At 47.0% G+C, this 18,828-nt stretch overlaps 1 protein-coding gene across 4 annotated transcripts in view; it reads right to left on the bottom strand.

Moving 5' to 3' along the window:
* The window catches only part of LOC126535907 (CD9 antigen-like), a 200,529-nt gene that overhangs the window by 119,868 nt on the left and 61,833 nt on the right, over positions 1-18,828 (bottom strand). Inside the window, exon 1 of one of the 4 annotated variants that reach the window (XM_050182761.2) lies at positions 5,082-5,159. The exons of 2 other annotated variants lie outside the window; for them this stretch is intronic. The gene's annotated coding sequence lies outside the window, so the exon portion shown is untranslated. Of the gene's footprint in view, positions 1-5,081; positions 5,160-18,828 lie in introns of those variants that run through there. One more of the 4 variants, XM_055073316.1, reaches the window with a different exon arrangement.

The raw sequence follows: 18,828 nt of genomic DNA, 5'->3' as shown, positions 1-18,828 counted from the left end.
AACGGCCATGTCCTCTACTGTAGAGGTATCCCTGATAAGAAGCAATACGGGGTAGGATTCCTAATCTTACCGAGCAACATTGACAAATTTTACAGCATCAACGAGAGGGTAGCAATAGTGGTAATCAAACTCAATAAGAGGTATAGATTAAAGGTAGTACAAACCTACGCTCCAACGTCCAGTCACGACGATGACGAAGTAGATCAGTTTTATTAAGATGTAGACTTAGCGATGAGAAAAGTGCAAACTCGGTATACAGTAGTAATGGGTGACTTTAATGCAAAAGTGGGGAAAAAGCAGGCGGGTGAACAGGTAATTGTCAACTACGACGTCGATTCTAGGAACGCTAGAGGAGAGATGCTGGTAGAATTCCCAGAAAGGAATAAGCTGAGAATAATGAACACCCTTTTCAGGAAACGTAGCATTAGAAAGTGGACCTGGAACAGCCCTAATGGTGAAACAAGAAATGAGTTGACTTCATACTTTCTGCTGATCCCAGCATAGCGCAGGATGTAGAAGTGATCGATAGGGTAAAATGAAGTGATCATAGGTTAGCGAGGGCTGGGATTCATCTGAATTTGAACAAAGAAAGAGTAAAATTGGTCAAGAAAAAACAGGTCAACCTTAAGGCAGTAAGGGTAAAAGCGGACATATTTAGGCTGCTACTTGCAAACAAATATGCAGCCTTAGAACAGAGAGATGATGATTATGACATAGAGGTAATGAATGGAACCGTAACGTGACTGGCTTCAGAGGCAGTAATTGAAGTGGGAGGCGAGGCAGCAAGGCAACCCGTAGGCATGCTGTCCTAAGTAACAAAGGACCTAATAAAGAAACGACAAAGAATGAAAGTGTCCAACTCAAGAGATAAGATAGAATTCGCGGAACTGTCAAAATTGATCAAGAAGGCGAAAGTAAGTGATATTCTAAATTATAACGTGAGAAAGACTGAGGAAGCCGTAAAAAGTGGACGCAGCCTGAAATCGGTGAGAAAGAAACTTGGCATAGGACAAACCAAGATACATGCACTGAAAGATAAGCAGGGTAATGTCATCAGCAATCTCGAAGATACAGTATAAGCAGCGCAAGAATTTTGTACTGACCTGTACTGTACCCAGAGGAGTCAGGATACCTCAATTAGAAATAGTAATGAACAGGATACAGAAACTCCTCCTATAACTAGCGATGAGGTCAGAAAGGCCTTGCAAGACATGAAACGAGGAAGAGCGGCAGGAGAAGATGGAATAACAGTATATTTAATCAAAGATGGAGGAGACATAATGCTTGGAAAACTGGCGTCTCTTTATACGAAGTGTCTATATATCGACTGCAAGGGTCCCAGAAAACTGGAAGAATGCAAACATTACACTAATTGACAGAAAGGGAGACGTTAACGAAGTGAAAAATTATACGCCCTTTAGCTTACTCCCAGCATTATATAAGATATTTGCCAAAATTTTCTGCTGTAGAATGAGGGCAACACTGAACTTTAGTCAAACAAGGGAACAGGTGGGCTTTAGGAAGGCATACTCTACAATGGATCACATCCATGTCACTAATCAAATGATCGAAAAATGCGCAGAGTACAATGAGCCTCTCTATATGGCTTTCATAGATTACGAAAAGGCGTTTGATTCATTAGATATACCAGCAGTCATAGAAGCATTGCGTAATCAAGGAGTACAGACCACTTACGTAAATACCATGAAAAATATCTACAGAGATTCCACAACCACCTTAATTCTACACAAGAAAACTAGTAAGATACCTTTAAAGAAAGGGGTATGACAAGGAGACACAATCTCTCCAATGATATTCGCTGCGTGCTTGGAAGAAGTAATGAAGCTGTTAAACTGGAAAGGTTTAGGAGTAAGGATCGATGGCGAATCCCTAAGCAACCTTCGCTTTGCCGATTACATCGTTCTATTCAGCAACACTGCGGTCGAGTTACAACAAATGATTGAGGACCTTAAGAGGGAGAGTGTAAGAATGGGGCTGAAGATTAATAAGCAGAAGACAAAGATAATGATTAATAACTGGGCAAGGAAACAAGAGCTCAAGATAGCAAGTCAGCCTCTAGTATCTGAGAAGGAGTACGTTATCCTAGGTCAACTAATTACAGAAAACCCTGACCACGAGAAGGAAATTCACAGAAGAATAAAAATGGGTTGGATCGCATACGGTAGACATCGTGAGCTCCTGACTGGGAGCTTACCGCTATCATTGATAAGGAAAGTATACAATCAGTGCATTTTACCGGTGCTGACATATGGGGCAGAGACTTGGAGACTGACAAAGAAACTTGATAACAAGTTAAGGACAGCACAAAGAGCGACGGAACGAAGAATGCTAGGCATAACTTTAAGAGACAGAAAGAGAGTGGTTTAGATCAGAGAGCAAACGGGTATAGACGATATTATAATAGACTTCAAGAGAAAAAAACGGTGTTGAGCAGTTCATGTAATGCGCAGATTAGATAACCGTTGGACCATTAGGGTTACAGAAGGGATACCAAGAGAAGGGAAGCGCAGTAGAGGACGGCAAAGGACTAGGTGATGTGACGAAATTAGGAAATTTGCGGGTGCTAGTTGGAATCGGTTGGCGCAGGACAGGGGTAAATTAGAGATAGCAGGGAGAGGGCTTCGACCTGCAGTGTACGTAAATAGGCTGATGATGATGACGATGATGATGATGGTGGTGGTGGTGGTGGTGGTGATGATGATGAGCGGTCAATGAAAATCTCAATGACGCTGTCTTTTGCAGAATTTATTTCGCGGGATCAGCTGTCACCGGTCGTCTATTGTGAGTAACTGTACCGAAATTATAGCCGCAACAGAGAGCACTTATAAAAAGCAGCAGTTCTGCGAAATATACGAGTACATTAGCAATGTGAAGATACAATGGAATATACAAATGCGAAGATAGAGCTTGATAAAGGGCAAGAAAGTGTCAATGGAAACAAAATTCACTGCATGTATACACAAAACCTCGCAACAAGATATTTAAATATGCGTATAAGTCTCGAATAAATCTACATACCTAAGAAAAAGTCACTGTATGTAATGCGTCATACAAGGCAAATAAACATGTTGCGCAATCACAGATTCGAAGATCACAGAATCCTAAGCCCCCTCCCCCCTTGCCTCGATTGTCCCTGACGTATCGCGTGCGACGGAAGGCGGCACGCCTTCCTCGCCGCTTTTCGCCCTTGTGCACACAGACTGAGCCACTCTCGTTGGCTCACCCATGCCTTCCCCCCCCCGCCCGCTCCGTTACGCTTTCACTCGCACATACAGCATGCGGCGCGCGGTTTAGATGCTATCGCCCTTCGACCTTATAGAGGACATCACGGCGACGGCGATGGCGGGAATGCGCCCGGAGCGCCTATATAATTGCTACAACAATAATAAAGAGTATCCGGCAACTGAAGCGTCCCGTGGCCCATTACTTTCCGCAAAAGAACGAGTAACAATATCGAACTTTCACCATGCTACAATTCGCTGCGCCGCAACGTCTTTTTTTTTCTTCTTTTCTGGGGCGGGGGCATCGAAATGAAATAAGAAACGCAAAAGAAAGCACGTTGGCCACAATCGAATGCCTACTTTTGGCACCTAACATGATGGTTTACATAATGCTTTTTAGCGCAAGAACTCGAAAGAAAGAAAACAGAGAGAAGCAAAAGGAAATGAAAGACGAAAACTACCCTTACAACTCTTTTTTCCGGAAACAGAGCATCCTGTATATACACAAACATACACATGCGCAAACGCATAAAACACGCAAAGAACGCCAGTCAGCCGAAGGCATTGTTATCACTTCTTTATGTGCTTAGCAATCTTAATTACGAATCATAAAGTGTAAGTTAGGTTTGACTCCCGCAAGCTAGACCAGTGGTTTGGATATGGCAGGCCTCTAACAGTTCACGTGCTGTTTTGTTCTTGCTTCTGCCTGGGATACTGACATTAAAAAGCAGTGGTTCACAGTCGGGACAAGACCAGCAATGCGCAGACAAGCGCGCAGTCGTATCCTTCTTTAAAATATTTGCGTGCTCTCTCATTCGGTCGTTGATGCAGCGCCCAGTTTGCCCAATGTAGCACTTGCCACAGCTGAGAGGAAAAAGACAAACAACTCCACTGGAAAAACGCACGTAACGCTTAACTTGCTGTACTGTACACCCGTTCGTACCGCCACCCGTGATTCGGGGGCAGAAACGGGCCAGCTTTCCGTCGCACAAAAGCGCAAAAGAAAACACGCGATTAATTAGCATAGCGCGTTGTAGACTCGTCTTTCCAATAACTACTCCCAACGTGGGAGTAGCCCGCTCTATGGCACCTTGCGTCCCGTAGCTCGCAGGACCTTTCATTAAAGTTATTCCATCCATCCATTTTTCTGCAGTCTATTAGTATTTGACAGCTCCGAGACTTTGCTGAATCTCGACGTCTGGCGCTTTTGCTAGTGTTGGAATGCCTCTGGACGCTGACACACCTTCCACGGTATCGTGATTCACGCACAGAAGACGCTGGATGTATAGGAGCTGAATTACGGAGCTCGGCCATCGATGCGACGACCGTAATCACAATTACAGCAGGACGACGAAGGGACTCGAGCATCTTATTCCAAACTGTCACTTCGCTTTGGCGACTGCTACGCCTGGAAGGCTCCGCCGACCTTATGCGCCAGTGCTCGGCCAGCTGTTCGAAAGCGGGCGACAGAACGCGAAGACGGTCACAAAGCAAGGAAGCAAGCGGCCACGTACGGCTCCCGTGCGGTGCCGTTATACTTGCGCGCAATTGGGACACTCGTCATTGGAAAACTACTCGAACCTGCGAAATGCTGCATTGAAGAACAACGTTTTTACGTTCGTACAATACCGACGACTTATTTGATTATTATGCCACCTGAGTGTACAGCATAGCGCATGTTGAGCAGAAAAGCTGGTAGAGGCACGCGACACCCCGAGGCACGACTGAACTGCGCAACAAACTGGCGCAGCGCGTGTGTTGTGCGAGACCCTCGCTGGTGAAGCACGCAGAGCAGCTTCGCACGAGTGTGGCCACCGCTGCGACGGCAAAATGGCTCACCTGCGGCGGCGGACGGTGCTCCCTCCTCGCGGCGCGCGTGGCACAACAACCGCCACACAGCGGAGGGCGGGCCGCTGCAGCTGCTCGAGTCACGTGGTGCACGGAAGAGTGCGCATGCCCCGTGGAGGACCGGATTTCGATCTTTCGGGGATCAACTCTCTCCTCATCGCATCCTCCTCCTGGGAGGGGGAACCTGTTTGACCCGGTTTCGGAGTGAACCAGCGTAACGGGACCTAGCGGAGACGCCGTGGCTGCTGGGCGCAGGCGTCGTTCCGTTTGCGCGCAGAGAATCATCGTACGCTAAAGACTAGCGCGACCATTACGCGCGGGCTTTTGTCAGAAGAACATTCGTGGTACGATACCCCTTCCGGAGGCTTCGGGAAGGAAGGCCGTTCTACTACGGATCACATCCGTGTAATCAATCAGGCAATTGAGTAACCTCTGGAGTGCAACTAACCTCTCTGTATGGCTTTCATAGATTACAAAAAATCATTTTATTTAATGGAGATATGAGCAGTCTTGGAGCCATAAGTAGTAGTCAAGGGTTACGGGAAGCACGCGTGAATATCTTGGCCAATAAGCAGACTACGAAACCCGCTTAAACAGAAATGACGGATTACTGGGACAAGCGTACCATATGGTTGGCCACCGATCGGAACCATGTTAAGAAACTTCGTTTAAACGCAACGCTTCCTTTTCTCAACTCCGGTTAACATAACTAGAACCGAAAGCTGACCTACCTCATCGGTCGTCATACTTCATATGAAACGGGAGTAGGTTGATAAGCATGTCAATTGGTGATGCCACATAGTCAAGACAATCCAACCTGTAAGCTCGTTGCGCAATCGTGGCATTAGCGGTTGTTTCGCAGCTTTCGCGGTGTCTATTTTATGCGTTCCTTGGCCATATGGCGACAGTCAAAAAGCGAGAGCACATGAACCAATGTTTTTTTGCGAAAGAAGATGTGCTATTTCAAGTAAAGTCCAATATGTCTTTTTTGTTTTTTGTTTTTGATTTTTTCACTGCAATCATATTAAAACACTCGAAGTTTTTCAAGTTGAACGACATTTCGTAATTTTTGAGTCCTTCGCATAAGCGAAATTTCTGATAAACAGAGTTAATTTTTCTCTCCTTTCGAGTTCCGTTCAGGCGGAGTCTACTTACTGATGAAGACTCTAAAGGTGCTCCACAAGAAAAGCGGGAAAATGCCGATCAAGAAAGGAGTCAGACAAGGAGGCACAATCTCTCCAACGCTATTCGCTGCATACTCAAAGGTATTCAACCTATTAGGCACGGAAAGGACTGTGAGTGGGAAGCAACAGCGAATATCTCGGCCACCAGCGGTTTTCAAACAATATCGTCCTATTGAGCAACGCTGGAGGTGACTTGCAACAAATGATTAAGGACCTCAGTCGGAAAAGTGTTACAGTATGAGAATCCATACGCAGAACACAAAAACAATGCTCAGAAGCCTAGCAAAAGAATAACAATTCATCATTCGCAATCAGAATCTAGAATATGTACAAGAGTACGTTTATCTAAGCCGATTGCCTACAGAAGGCCCTGATCACGAGAAGATGATTGGCAGAAAAATAGAAATGGGCTAAAGCGCATAAGGCAGACGTTACGAAATCACAACAGACGCTTACAGCTACCCTTAAAGAAGTGTAGAATCATTGCATTCTGCAGAGTATCGGGCGGAAATCTGCAGCTTAACAAAGAAACTCCGGAAGTAGTTGAGGACGACGCAACGAGTGATGTAACGAAAAATATAAGGCGTAATGTTAAGAGAAATGAATGGATGACAGTGTATATGAGCTTAGCAGGTATTCTAGTTCACATTCGGAGAAGAAAAAAATGTAGATTGGCAGGCGATGCAATGCGGAGGGCCGATGAGCGGTGTTCTGTTATACGGTGGGTTCCAAGGGAAGAGCAGTCGAGGACGGCAGATAATTAGGTGGTTTGAGGAAATGAAATTTGCAGGCACAACTTGGCATCAGCTAGCGCAAGACAATTGGAGATGGGTGGGAGAGGCCTTAGGGGCCCTGCAGCGGACATACAAATAGGCTGATGATGCCAGGCACATGACGAAAACTGCACACTGACGAGCAGCAGAAACTTGAGGATTCACCAGGAACTCGACTCGAGTAACATGCACATTATGGGCACATGCAGGGAAGCCAATCTCTGCAAGCGTAACAATAAAGTGTTCAGGTATTTCTAAGCAGAATTAAATATCGAGTAAGGTTATAGTCACGGTAATGTTCATATTCTGAATGTGGAAGAACGGACAAATTTTACGTCAGAAAGCATGAAAACACATAAGTACATCGATTCAAATAGGGGCGTGGAACCCAACTCGGACCTGAACTATCAACATTACCCGAACCGGGACGTTCGACCACATCGAACCGCACCTGAGCCAAAAGCGAATGTGAAAATTAATTAATTAATTAATTAATTAGTCATTAAATAAATTGCTATGAGGCGTTCGCCTAGCAGCACTTGATGCAGCGGTAGGAGTAAAAAAGTCAGTCGGAGGTATGGTGAAGCAGTCGAGCAAGCGCTTCCTGTCGTCTTCCACTTTCACCGGCACCGTGGCCATTGCCTTCAGTACAATCACTCCACACCGAAAGGTGAGTCATGCTTCCGATATATGGGCAGGATAACACAAAGGACGGTCGTATCCTTCGTCGCGGCACTGCTTGAGCCGGGAGACAATTTCCTGTCTCCGGCAACGCTCGTCGTCTTATAACTTCCTTTTGTCCGTGTTTTGTGTTGCGCTGTAACGAACCTTACAATGAATCCTAACCAACTGGCACAACCTGCCGTCTTGATGCAAACGCTGATCTGAAGACGATTCCATCGGCTCGATGAGGTAGTTCACCACGGATGTTTGTTGCAGTACCCGATAAGGACCATGTTGCTTAGAGAGCAGCTTAGAGGAAAGGCCTGGAGGAGTAGACAGCACCCACACCCAGACCAGCAAGCTGGTAGCAAAGCATGTAGACGTAGTGGATGCGTCGTGGCGATGCTTTTGGCGCCACTGGTCTTGGAATGTGAATGAACGAGCGAGCTGGCAACATTCTTCGGCGTATGCAGCCGCTCGGGAAACAGTCTTCGACTCCTAAGCATCCGGCCGGTAAAGTAGAATTGTGTCCATATGTCACAAAAACCTACAAGTCGCTCGCCGATCCGGCTGCCAGGCGCAAGCCGACGGAACACAGGGGTCCGCTTTACGCTTCGCCCTGGCCTACAAGCGAGAGGTCTCTGTGCAACATTTATTTATTCAGGGTTGGTCAGCCCGAGCAAGGCGCCCGTGTATCGGTGCGTCGGCAATCACGAAGCAACTCGTTGAAGGGGGATAACAAGCATTTAATCATACACAAAACTGATCACGGACAATAAGGGAACAAAGAACTCAAAGTAGGAACGAACAGAATTGGCGAGAAGCACACACAATTGGAAACACGACCAGAACATACAATAATCAGGCAGGGTTACAACAACAGTAAACAAAGGAGTTTAGAGGCGCAGGAGTCATTGCGAGTTAACAGAACAAAGAAGAAGAGGACAAGCCGGCGGACAGACCATATCGGAGCGCGGCGAAGAACGGGGACGGCTCGTGTGGCAGTCGTTGCGGCGATGGCTCGAAGGCGGCGGGCCCGGCGCGATGAAGCGCGCGCCTCGCCGTCAGGAATTCGGCCCCGCACGCCGCAAAGACTCACACAACCTTCTTCGCTGCCTCTTTCCAACCGACTGTGACCCTTCCCACCGAACCGCCAACGAGCTGGCGGAGGGAAGACGCTGGTTAAAGACAGCGCTGTGCCCAGCGGTTATTTACGGGCGTTTTTTTTCTCGGTGCCACCGAAGACAGCATGCGCACTGTCGATTTATGGCCCGGCCGTCTCCGCGATCCCGACCAGCGGAAGCGACCGAACAGTGGACACGGCGCACAACTCGCTTCACCGTGCGCTCTGCCTGCTCCACTCTGGTAATCTTACACCGCGGCCAAGCCCCGACTCCGTCGAAGGGGACAGCGAAGCCGCCTCCGAAGAACAGCCGCTTGCGCGGCTCACAAAGCCGACCGTCTCCAGATGCCCCTCGACCCTGGGCAGCCCTCTCCGCCCTCTCTCGCGGCCTCTTCTCGCGGCCTCTTCCCGTAGCCTCGGAACGGGATGCCCGAAAAACGCACTCTAAAGAAATATATATATATATATAACATGGTTGGCGCCGGTCTGTGACACCATAGTGCATCAAGGTTCGTGTCCGTAAAGGATAAAGAAAGGTGAGAACCCAGTGGTTCTTTGCGTGGCAGTATTGTAAGCATATGTGACGAAAGGGCACAATCCCATCCCAATTCGTGAAATTAGAGGAAACATACATGGCCAACCTCTCTCCAACGGTGCGATTAAAACGCTCGGTCATCCTTTTAGTTTGGGGACGATAGGCGGTGAATGATGCGACGCTACTTTAGCAATGTTGTAATGACGTCGGAGAGGAAAACGCGACCGCAGTCGCTCAGCAATTCTCCATTTCTTAACATTAGATTTTGTAGGAGAAAACTGGCAGCGTCTTTTGCTGTAGCAGATGACAGGGCTGAAGTTTCAGGGTACTGTGTGAGGGGTTCCACATATAATCAAGCTTTTTTCGCTTGGAGTGCTGGGAAGCATGCATCAAAGCCGACTCGGTCGAACGCTCGAGCGCGGCATTGCAAAGGTTGCAAGGGGCCGGCGGCAGTGGTGTCCTGCGTCATTGGCACATGACCGCATATACTGGCGATAGCTGGTGGCGGGAGTATGCCTTCACCAGGTCTGGCCATTTTGAGCCGACAAGCGCAGAGCATACATTGCGTGATAACGATCGTGTCTGCAAAGTACTACATCGCTACGCGCCGTAGAAAGATCTGAAATTTCAAGCCGGACGCCATTCTTCATTATTCCCGCCGCGCTCCGAGCCGGAGGATGACGTACTCGCGTCCCTGCGCCTGCGTACTCGAGTCCGCAGTGTGACATTGCTCGTGGTGACACGTGACTTCGAGAATTATTGAAGGCACCATCTGTTATTTGTGCGATCTGTTGCTTGAATTGACGAATTGAAGTTTATATAAATAATAAAACACACAAACGGAATGTCTGCGTGCTTTTTGCTTTACTTCGCACCGAAGCAAAATAGGTGTACTTTCGCTTCGTCTGCTTGTTCGCACGGTTGTGCGGTCACGTGCGCAGGTAACGAAACTATGCCATTTTCTAGCGTGTTCCAGCGCGTGATCATGCTCTGCGATCCGCTTGTTCTGCCTCGGTGTTCGTGTAGCACTGAATTATACCGCTAGTCATGTGTCCTTGTGCACAGCGCGCAATATCATGCGCTGCGCGAAACGATAACAGCTAAAACCCCTTAAACTTCGTAAAGTAGTGCCACGCTATGAAGAATACCGCCTCCTCCTCGCGCGCTCTGTCCGAGGCCGACGCCGCGTCGCTATTGGCCTATTAGCATCACGTGGGCCCTCGCGCCGTGCATCAGCGCCATTTTTGCTCGAGAAGCGTCTACGGAGTGGCGATCGAACGCATGTTAGCGCCGTTGCTACGCTCGAGCAGTGTAGGCGGCGACACGGTCGAGGAGGGAGCGTGAAAGAGAGGAGAAACGAGGAGGAGTGAAGGCGGAGAGTGTCGCTACTTTACGAAGTAATGCCCCAACCACTGGCACGCGCTGGAAAGCTTCGGCGCGCGCCGCTGAGTCAAATGCGTCAAAGCGTCGGTCGGGAACACGGCGAAGCGGAACGTCGCGCAGCGATTACGTCTACTGCCGATGCTAGAAGTTTGCCGACGCGCGGCGAAGCTGCGCCGGCGTGCACCAATGAGAGGCTGCGACGAGTCCCAGGCGTCAACCAATCGGAGGCTGCGGAGCCTCCGGCTGCTAGGCCTATGATGGCCGCCCGTACGAAGGCGCCGGCACCAACGATCGTCCGAGTTCCTTGGGCGTACGACGCGCGCGACAGTGTTCCTGAAAGACAGTGTTGTAATAGTATGCCGACGACGACACGAACGACGACCGTAGGTTGTGGCAGTGCGACGTGGATCCGAAGCGACCTCGAACGACGCCGACTAATCCAACCTGCCCACTGGGTTCCGCCGGGCTCAGTGCGATCGTCTGCTAAAACAGCCAACCGAATCACGTTTACCGCAACGTCTGCGCTTGTTGTATGTGTATTTTGTTGTGCTCAAAACGAATGGAAACACGTTTACGAGCTCCGAAGTCTGGATAATCAACACTCGCCTATCGCCGATGTTGTTTACGTTACGCGTAGGCCTAGCGCGTCCATCGAGTTCGTAACTGGCGAGTGAACGAACTCACCTGAGAAACTCTGTCGAAGGAAATGAATTTTCATGTCCGTTTGGTGCTGCAGTGATTTAAAATATGGCACTCTTGACTTCGTGTGACCTGTGATGTGGTGAATGAACCGTGTGGAAGTTGGGTTGGTCAACCGCGGCGTGTTTCGTGTGGTGTCGGTTGACTCAAGTTTAACGGGCAAGCTCTGCGCTGTTTCCAGTGGTAAAGATAACTTCCGAAAGCGAAATACACTAGTAGCCGAACTATTGGAAGTACTTACATAATCAGCCGTGCCGCCTGTTTACCTGACACTGCGCTCTTCTATTCGGCATGTGAATCCAGTTCAGTACAAGTTCACTGTACTCATTCACTCACTTCTTTCTAGTGCGTCCGTCTTTTGGGCTAGTTGGGCATAAATCGCTCGTGAAGCAATCAAGAACACTGACGCACTGAAGCATACGTGACAACGCAGTCATGTTTGAGTCAGTGTGTCCTTATAGTTGAGCACTGCAAAAAGAAATTATCTGTTTGCAACGTGTGCCCTGTGTGCAGTGCATAGCAGGACCTGCATCATGCAAGACCTACTCATGTAGCAGCGTATACCACGATTGCTTCGATGCCCGCTTCAGAAGCGGCAAGTACTGAGTCAATGAAACTGTAATTGATTTTTTATCTCACTTTTTGCTTATGAAAAGTGTAGATGGTGTGAGTGCATTGTGGGGAAGGTAAAAAGGTGTCATCAGTGTTTTGTGCAGTCAGTATGCTTAAACTGCTGGAATCCCTTCAGCCTCTACTAAAATGTTTCTTGCTGCGATACTATAAATTGTAGTCAGGACAAAGATCTACTCAAACCAAGTTACTAATGCATCTGCGCAGAATGTGTTTGATCAACAAGTTAACGCTTCCACAACAACAATATGCCGATGCACAGCATATGTGCTTTCAATAAATACATTCCGTAAAGGTGAACGACTGGGCCTACAATATCAAACTTTGTAGTAGCACCGTAAAAAGTGCTGCCATGCGTATCAGCTACAACGAAACTGCTGCATGTCCAACCTTCTTCCTTGGAGGCACTTCTATAAAGACTGTTCGGGCCCTTCCCATTCTGGGTGTAGCATTTAGCTGTTCTCTCAACTTTTCCGCATATGTCACCAGCACTGTATGTAAGCACCGGCCTGGGTTTGTGTCTTGTGTCTCCCTTCCCTGATGACCTAAGGTTTTCCGAGCACTCTACGCTTCTATCATTCTGTCACGACTTGAGTACTGCTCATCAGTATAGTTCCCGTACCAAACTCGCGACGCTAACAAGCTTAAGCTTGTTCAGCGCCGGACAATACGCACCCTTTACTCCCGTCTTTTCGGTTGTCACAAGCTCATGCCAGCCTTCGAGGATTGCCTCAAACCCCTCAAGTAGCACACCCTGCAATACCAACGCAACATTGCACTAGTCTATACTGCAGGGTGTTTGACGTCTCTCTGGACAGCACTAATCTTTCTTCAGTTCGCCTGAACAAGTGGTCAGCACAGCCTGAGCCCTCATCACGCCTCTATGGCCCGACACCACAACTCCATGATTATATCTGGCCTGCAGAGCTTTCTCTCCACCCCCCTGGCGATTTGGATTCTCCTTCCTTGGAACCAGACTTCATTGGCACTCCTGTGTGTTGTGCACCTGTCGAATGTGTGCGTGTGTGCCGTGCTGTGTTATTGAGCAAGTGTGTGTGCACGTGGAGGGGAAGGAAGTGTCTTCTGCATCCTGCAAATTCCTGCTTTAGATGGCTGGTTATCAGATGCTCTAACATACAGGCATCAGCCTTCTTTTTAGTCTAGTGTGCCAAGTTACCACTAAGATTATTATTATTATTATTATTATTATTATTATTATTATTAGAATCATCACATTGACCACATTGATTGTGTTGAAGCCAGCGTAACACATAATTCAAAATATTTCTGGAGCTTTGTGGGCTCTCTCTTCTAAAAGGAGTGCCAAAGATGTACGTCTTCTTCATGAACATAGTGGTGTTGTCTCGAACACTGCTGATGCCTTTGCAGAACATTTCTGTTTGCTATATGGTGTGAAATATGCTTCAAGTAACCTTCCTTCTCAGTCTGGCGCAGTGTATGCTAACAGTCAATGAAAACCTCGTTTCTAAGTATATGAAGTGCCTTAAAGCTTTCCCTTTCTTGTGGTGCTAATGGTATTTCCTCCACAGAGCTTAACCCTTTGAGACGCTGTCTACACAACTGGGCACAGCAGGAGCGTGCATCAATAGCAAAAGCACTGATGAAAGTAATGGTATTTAAAATGTGTTTCATACATCTTGAAACACTTATTATGGCAACTGTGCTGCAATTTTGAATAATGTGCAGAATCTTTTAACAAAATGAGTGGGAAGGTAGACGGCTGGGTGTTGTTACTCTGTGTCAGTGTGTTGTATGTAGCGGGTTCACTTCTTTCATTGTTTTTTACAATGTCGTGCACCAGGCATAATTGTCAAGTGGCTGGATAAGTGCTTTTCAAGCTTTTCAAAACACGAAATAGTACATGTTTTCATATTTTGTGTTCCTGTAGTGAGTTTTCGCATGGAGTCGAAATTTTGTAAACTTGAAAAAACTCGCTAAACAATTGAAAATTCTTAATATTTGCTGCAGCTGTACACTTTCTACGATTCTGAGTATGCAAGAGATGTGGTAAAAGCAACTTTTCAATCAACGGGATAAAGTGGTGTCTGAAAGGGTTAAGACGTATGGAAGCATACTTGTTCCTCGTTCTCACAAGCATCTTCAATAGTTCCCTAAAGTCTAGTACCTTTTCTAGCACTCGGAAGGTAGCATGAACATTGCCCATGCACAAATCAGGTGCTAGATGTGCAGTTACTAACTGCCGACCTATATCTATCCTCTTCAGTGCGTCAGGTGTTCGAATCGATATGGGATTCCTCGCTTTCTGTTAGTGCTAAGAGCATTTTAATAAATGAACAGCATGACTTTGTGTGCCGACATTTCAGACTGTCAACAGTGTTCACCACTGCATCGACTTCCAAAAAGACATTTTTTCACTCTCAAACTGGTGCAGAAGCAATAAGTACTCTTAAATGCTTCCAACACTATATGGCATTAAGTTATATGCACAAAACGCACCATGTGAAATTTTGATACACCCTACGTGATGCTCCACTCCTTAGGGTCGATGAAATGAAAGATCTTGGTGTGTACTTCGACAAAATGCTAAGCTTCTCTTCACATAGATAATTACACAAGATGCCCTTCACGCTCTTGGAATTGCATGCCGTATATTGCATGATTTCCACTCACCTGTTGTGTTTCTGAAATTCTGCTGTGTGCCTCCAACTACTAGAGTATGCCTCTGTAGGAGGGGGGGTGCAATGAGCAAATCAATTCTGACCTCATTGAACGCATCCAGAATAAATTGATGTCTATCTTCAAGCACCACTTTTGCCATTCTGGCGACCACAGTTGAGCCTTCTCAAATATACTTCAACTCGCACCTCTAGATTCAAGTCTTAATTAATCGCACCTTTTGTTCCTGTATAAGGTGGTGCATGACATTATACATTCCTTAAAGCTTCTTGATCATATGCCGCAACACTATACCAGGTAGCATTCCACATTCGTTGCCTGGGCTTGTTACAAGATTGTGCTAATAAGACTCGACTCCAAAACATACTTCAGAGTTCATTTCCTGTGTATTGTGTATCTGTAGATAATCATGTAGGATTAACTCCCTTTTACTTTTCCGCATTTTCGTTTTTCCCTATTTGTTTCTCTATCTTCCATTTTTTTGTCTACTACATTCATGTTTTCTCTACATTTTGTCTCACATAGTGCTCGTTAAGTGCACCAGTACAAAGGCTCTCTAGCTGTTCCTGGGCACTACAATAAAAATTTGAATGATTGATTATTATCGTAGTATAAAATTGTGCTTTTTAAGTATGTACTAGTATACTATTTTAGTGCAGTAGCTTTCGTGCAATTAAAAAAAGGGCATGAATTAAGAAGAGAGTGAGAAAAATGATAGATGAAAGGTAGGGATGTTAACCAGGACTGAGCGCGCTTGGCTGCCCTACACTGGGGAAAGGGAAAGGGGGACGGAAAGAATAAAAGAAGAGAAAGTCCACTGGGGATATCAGTCGGTCACTCAGTCTGGATCACAGACGCTGACTCAATCCGGTATCTTTCAAATATCGCAGCAGCGCTTTTGTGGCCTTTTGTAGCTGCGATATGCGAGGCCATGTTCCCAAGATCTTGTTCAAGGTGAACAGCTTTCCATCTAGCTGATTGAGAGCTCTGCAGAGGTCTTGCCTTTCATCTTCAAAAGATGGGCAGTAGCACATTAGGTGTTCTATGGTTTCCTCGACACCGCAGGCATTGCACTCGGCGCTATCAGCCATTCCAATCAAAAATGCATATGCACTGGTGAATGCGACGCCCAAACGTAAGCGGCACAGCACTGTTTCCTCATTTCGCAGAAGACCTGGTAACAGCCGCAGTTGCATAGAGGGATCGAGGGAATGCAATCGATGTTGAGTGAATTCACGTGTGTGCCACTTTTCCAATGTCAAAAGAGTGCGCTAGCTTGCCTAAGTGTTGGGCTGCGTCGGTCCGCGATAAAGGTATAGAAACAAAGGTTGCTCCTTCGTGGGCTTTCCTAGCAGCTTCGTCAGCGAGGTCATTGCCGGAGATACCGCAATGACCAGGCAGCCACTGAAACACGACGTCGTGTCCTTTCTTGATCACGTGATGGTGCATTTCTCGTATCTCCGACACGAGTTGTTCACATGACCCGCGACGAGGAGATGACAGAAGACATTGTAAGGCCGCCTTTGAATCGCAGAATATTGCCCACCGATTAGCCGGTTGGTTATTAATATAATCAACGGCACCTCGGAGGGCAACAAGCTCCGAACCGGTCGATGTTGTCAAGTGAGAAATCTTGTATTGGATGCTTAGTGATCATGATGGTATAACCACTGCGCTGGTGGAGCTGGTCTGAGTGGAAGAACCATCCGTATATATGTGGACTCGATAAAAGTAGAAAGTGTGCAAACAATCCAGAGCTGCTTGCTTCAAGGCCAAGGTAGGCAGGACGGTCTTCTTTCTTATCCCTGGAACCATAAGACGCACTTGAGGTTGCTTTAAACACCACGAAGCTGAGGTTGAATGTGCTGAGGGTGTGACGCCCGATGGTAAGGTGGTGGTGGTGAAAACTTTTAATTGCTGCAAGGGAGTTTGGGAGCCACAGAGTGGCCCCGCTACATGGTCGGCGTCCCTAGTCCGGGACATCGCATGACAATGCCCCGTCTCTCGCCCGTTTCACCAGAACCCTTTGGGACTCAAGCGAGGATCAGTTGAGGAGGGCAGTCTCCCATGCCTCTCTGGAAGGGGTAGGGGAAGGGGGGAGGTGGGGATTTTGAGTACATGCCCACACCATGTGGAAGATATCACAGGTCTCCCCACAGTGCGGGCATCGCCCATCCGTGTTAGGATCGTAATGCTTTAAGATTGCAGGACAGAGCAGAGTACCTGTCTGCAGGCGCCTTAAAGTTCGCTCCTCCGTCTTACTCAGCCCCTTGGCAGGGGCCGGGAGAAGGCGGTGGTTGTCGCTATAATGCGTTATTATTTCCCTGAATCGCAGCAGCGGCTGGTTAGTCTCCGAGCCAGAAGAGCTGGGATGAGGAGCCCGGTAAGTAAGCGCTCGGGCAGCCACGTCAGCGGCCTCATTACCTCGTACGCCCTGATGGCCAGGAGCCCAAATGATTCTTTTCGGTGTTGGATCAGTGGCAGTCCGTCTTAGAATGCAAGCAGCTAAGGGGGAGGTCTCCCCAGCCAAGTAATGATCACATGCTTTTCGGGCGATGGTAAGGAGGCACGATGGATGCTGACCTTGTTGGAGAAGGACGCCTGTGGTCGTCGTTCTGGCATGAATTAAGAAAGTGCAATAATATGCTATGTGCCTGATCATATGCATTGTGCTATTAATTTCTTCTGAGTTTTAATAATGGCTGGCTACTGTATGCAGTGTTGTGCAATAAAATAATATGCCACAGCAATTATTGCGTGCCTCGCAGAACAAATTGAATATATCTTTCTCAGTCAAAACATCATAGCAGGCTGAAAACAATAAACTGCAATTTTTCTTTTTGTGGTGACGAAGTTTATAAATTGTGAAAATAACCTGTTTATATATTTCTTATACTATGCAAATGAGCTGCTCCCATACATTCGAATAAGTGCTTCAATAGTACGACTTGGCAAAGGGCAACGAAAGACTCCTATTAAAACCCTCTAATTCTCAAGCTTGTATTATCTGACGGTATGTCATTTCATTAATGTAAAGAAAGGCAAACTTGATATGTGGAAACCAGTTACAATAGAACATGGCCCTTACACTGTGAAAATGTTTTGTAGCAATACACTCAATGTGAAGGCCTCCGGATGCGGTGTTGATGCATCAAAACAACCTAGAATAATAGAGGCGCTCCATGGGCTAGATTTGACAGAATCAAGAATTGGGGGGAGACAAGATACGAATTACATACATTTTAGCTATTCTAGTTTTTTTTTTTTTTCTGTGAGTGCTACAGGTGTTTCAATTCGTTTGTGCTGATTTTCTCAGAACCCACTTTTTCACGTTTCTTTCATGTACCAACAAGCATAATTATATTGACACGGATGCTTTATCTGTGTCCGGTTACCGTATTTCACCGGCTAAAAAATGTTAAACGTTATCGCTCGCTGCACGATGCGCCTGAACGTATCGCCGCCAGCGGAAGCGCGCATCGCCGAAAAAAAGAAAAGCGAGGAGAAATAAAATACTGAAGGCGCAGCCCGTGACGTATGTGTCACGTGATTCTCGAGGTCCAACATGGGAGAATGCAGGGAAGGAATTTCGCTTGCGAAGGCTAAACGGGGCGACTGGAGAGGGAGTCTCGCTATGCAGTGGAGCCCGCCTGCTGAAATCATGGTTTCGTGGCACTGAAATATTTCTATCTCGGCTATTAATGAGCCGACTTAAAAAAAAAATTTGCGGCAGAACGCTCCCTAGAGGACACGTAACAACTTCCAGCGTATAACCGAAATTTGCTATGGGTGACGGGCCTCTTAAAGGGCGTCTGAATGTTTTCGACCTGAGCGATAAACAATGCGGGTGTCGTATTGTTGTAGGCGTGATGCCCAATGAGCGAGCCGACCAGTTGCATCCTTTAGTGAAAATAACCAGCATAGGCATGATGGTGGGTCACGATGTCAAATGGACGCCCATACAGGTAAGGGCGAAACTTTCCGAAGCCATTCATATACTCTTCGAATCTATTCTTGTGTTGTGCAAGAACAGCGCTTAGCCCGATACCACTAGCGTGCGTGTGGATCTCAGTTGTAGCAGAAATATCGA

This window comes from Dermacentor andersoni, chromosome 4 (genome assembly GCF_023375885.2).
Source record: "Dermacentor andersoni chromosome 4, qqDerAnde1_hic_scaffold, whole genome shotgun sequence".
Taxonomy (NCBI): domain Eukaryota; kingdom Metazoa; phylum Arthropoda; class Arachnida; order Ixodida; family Ixodidae; genus Dermacentor; species Dermacentor andersoni.
The sequence above is the reverse complement of the archived record's forward strand: the minus strand, read 5'-3'. Positions and strand labels throughout refer to the sequence as shown.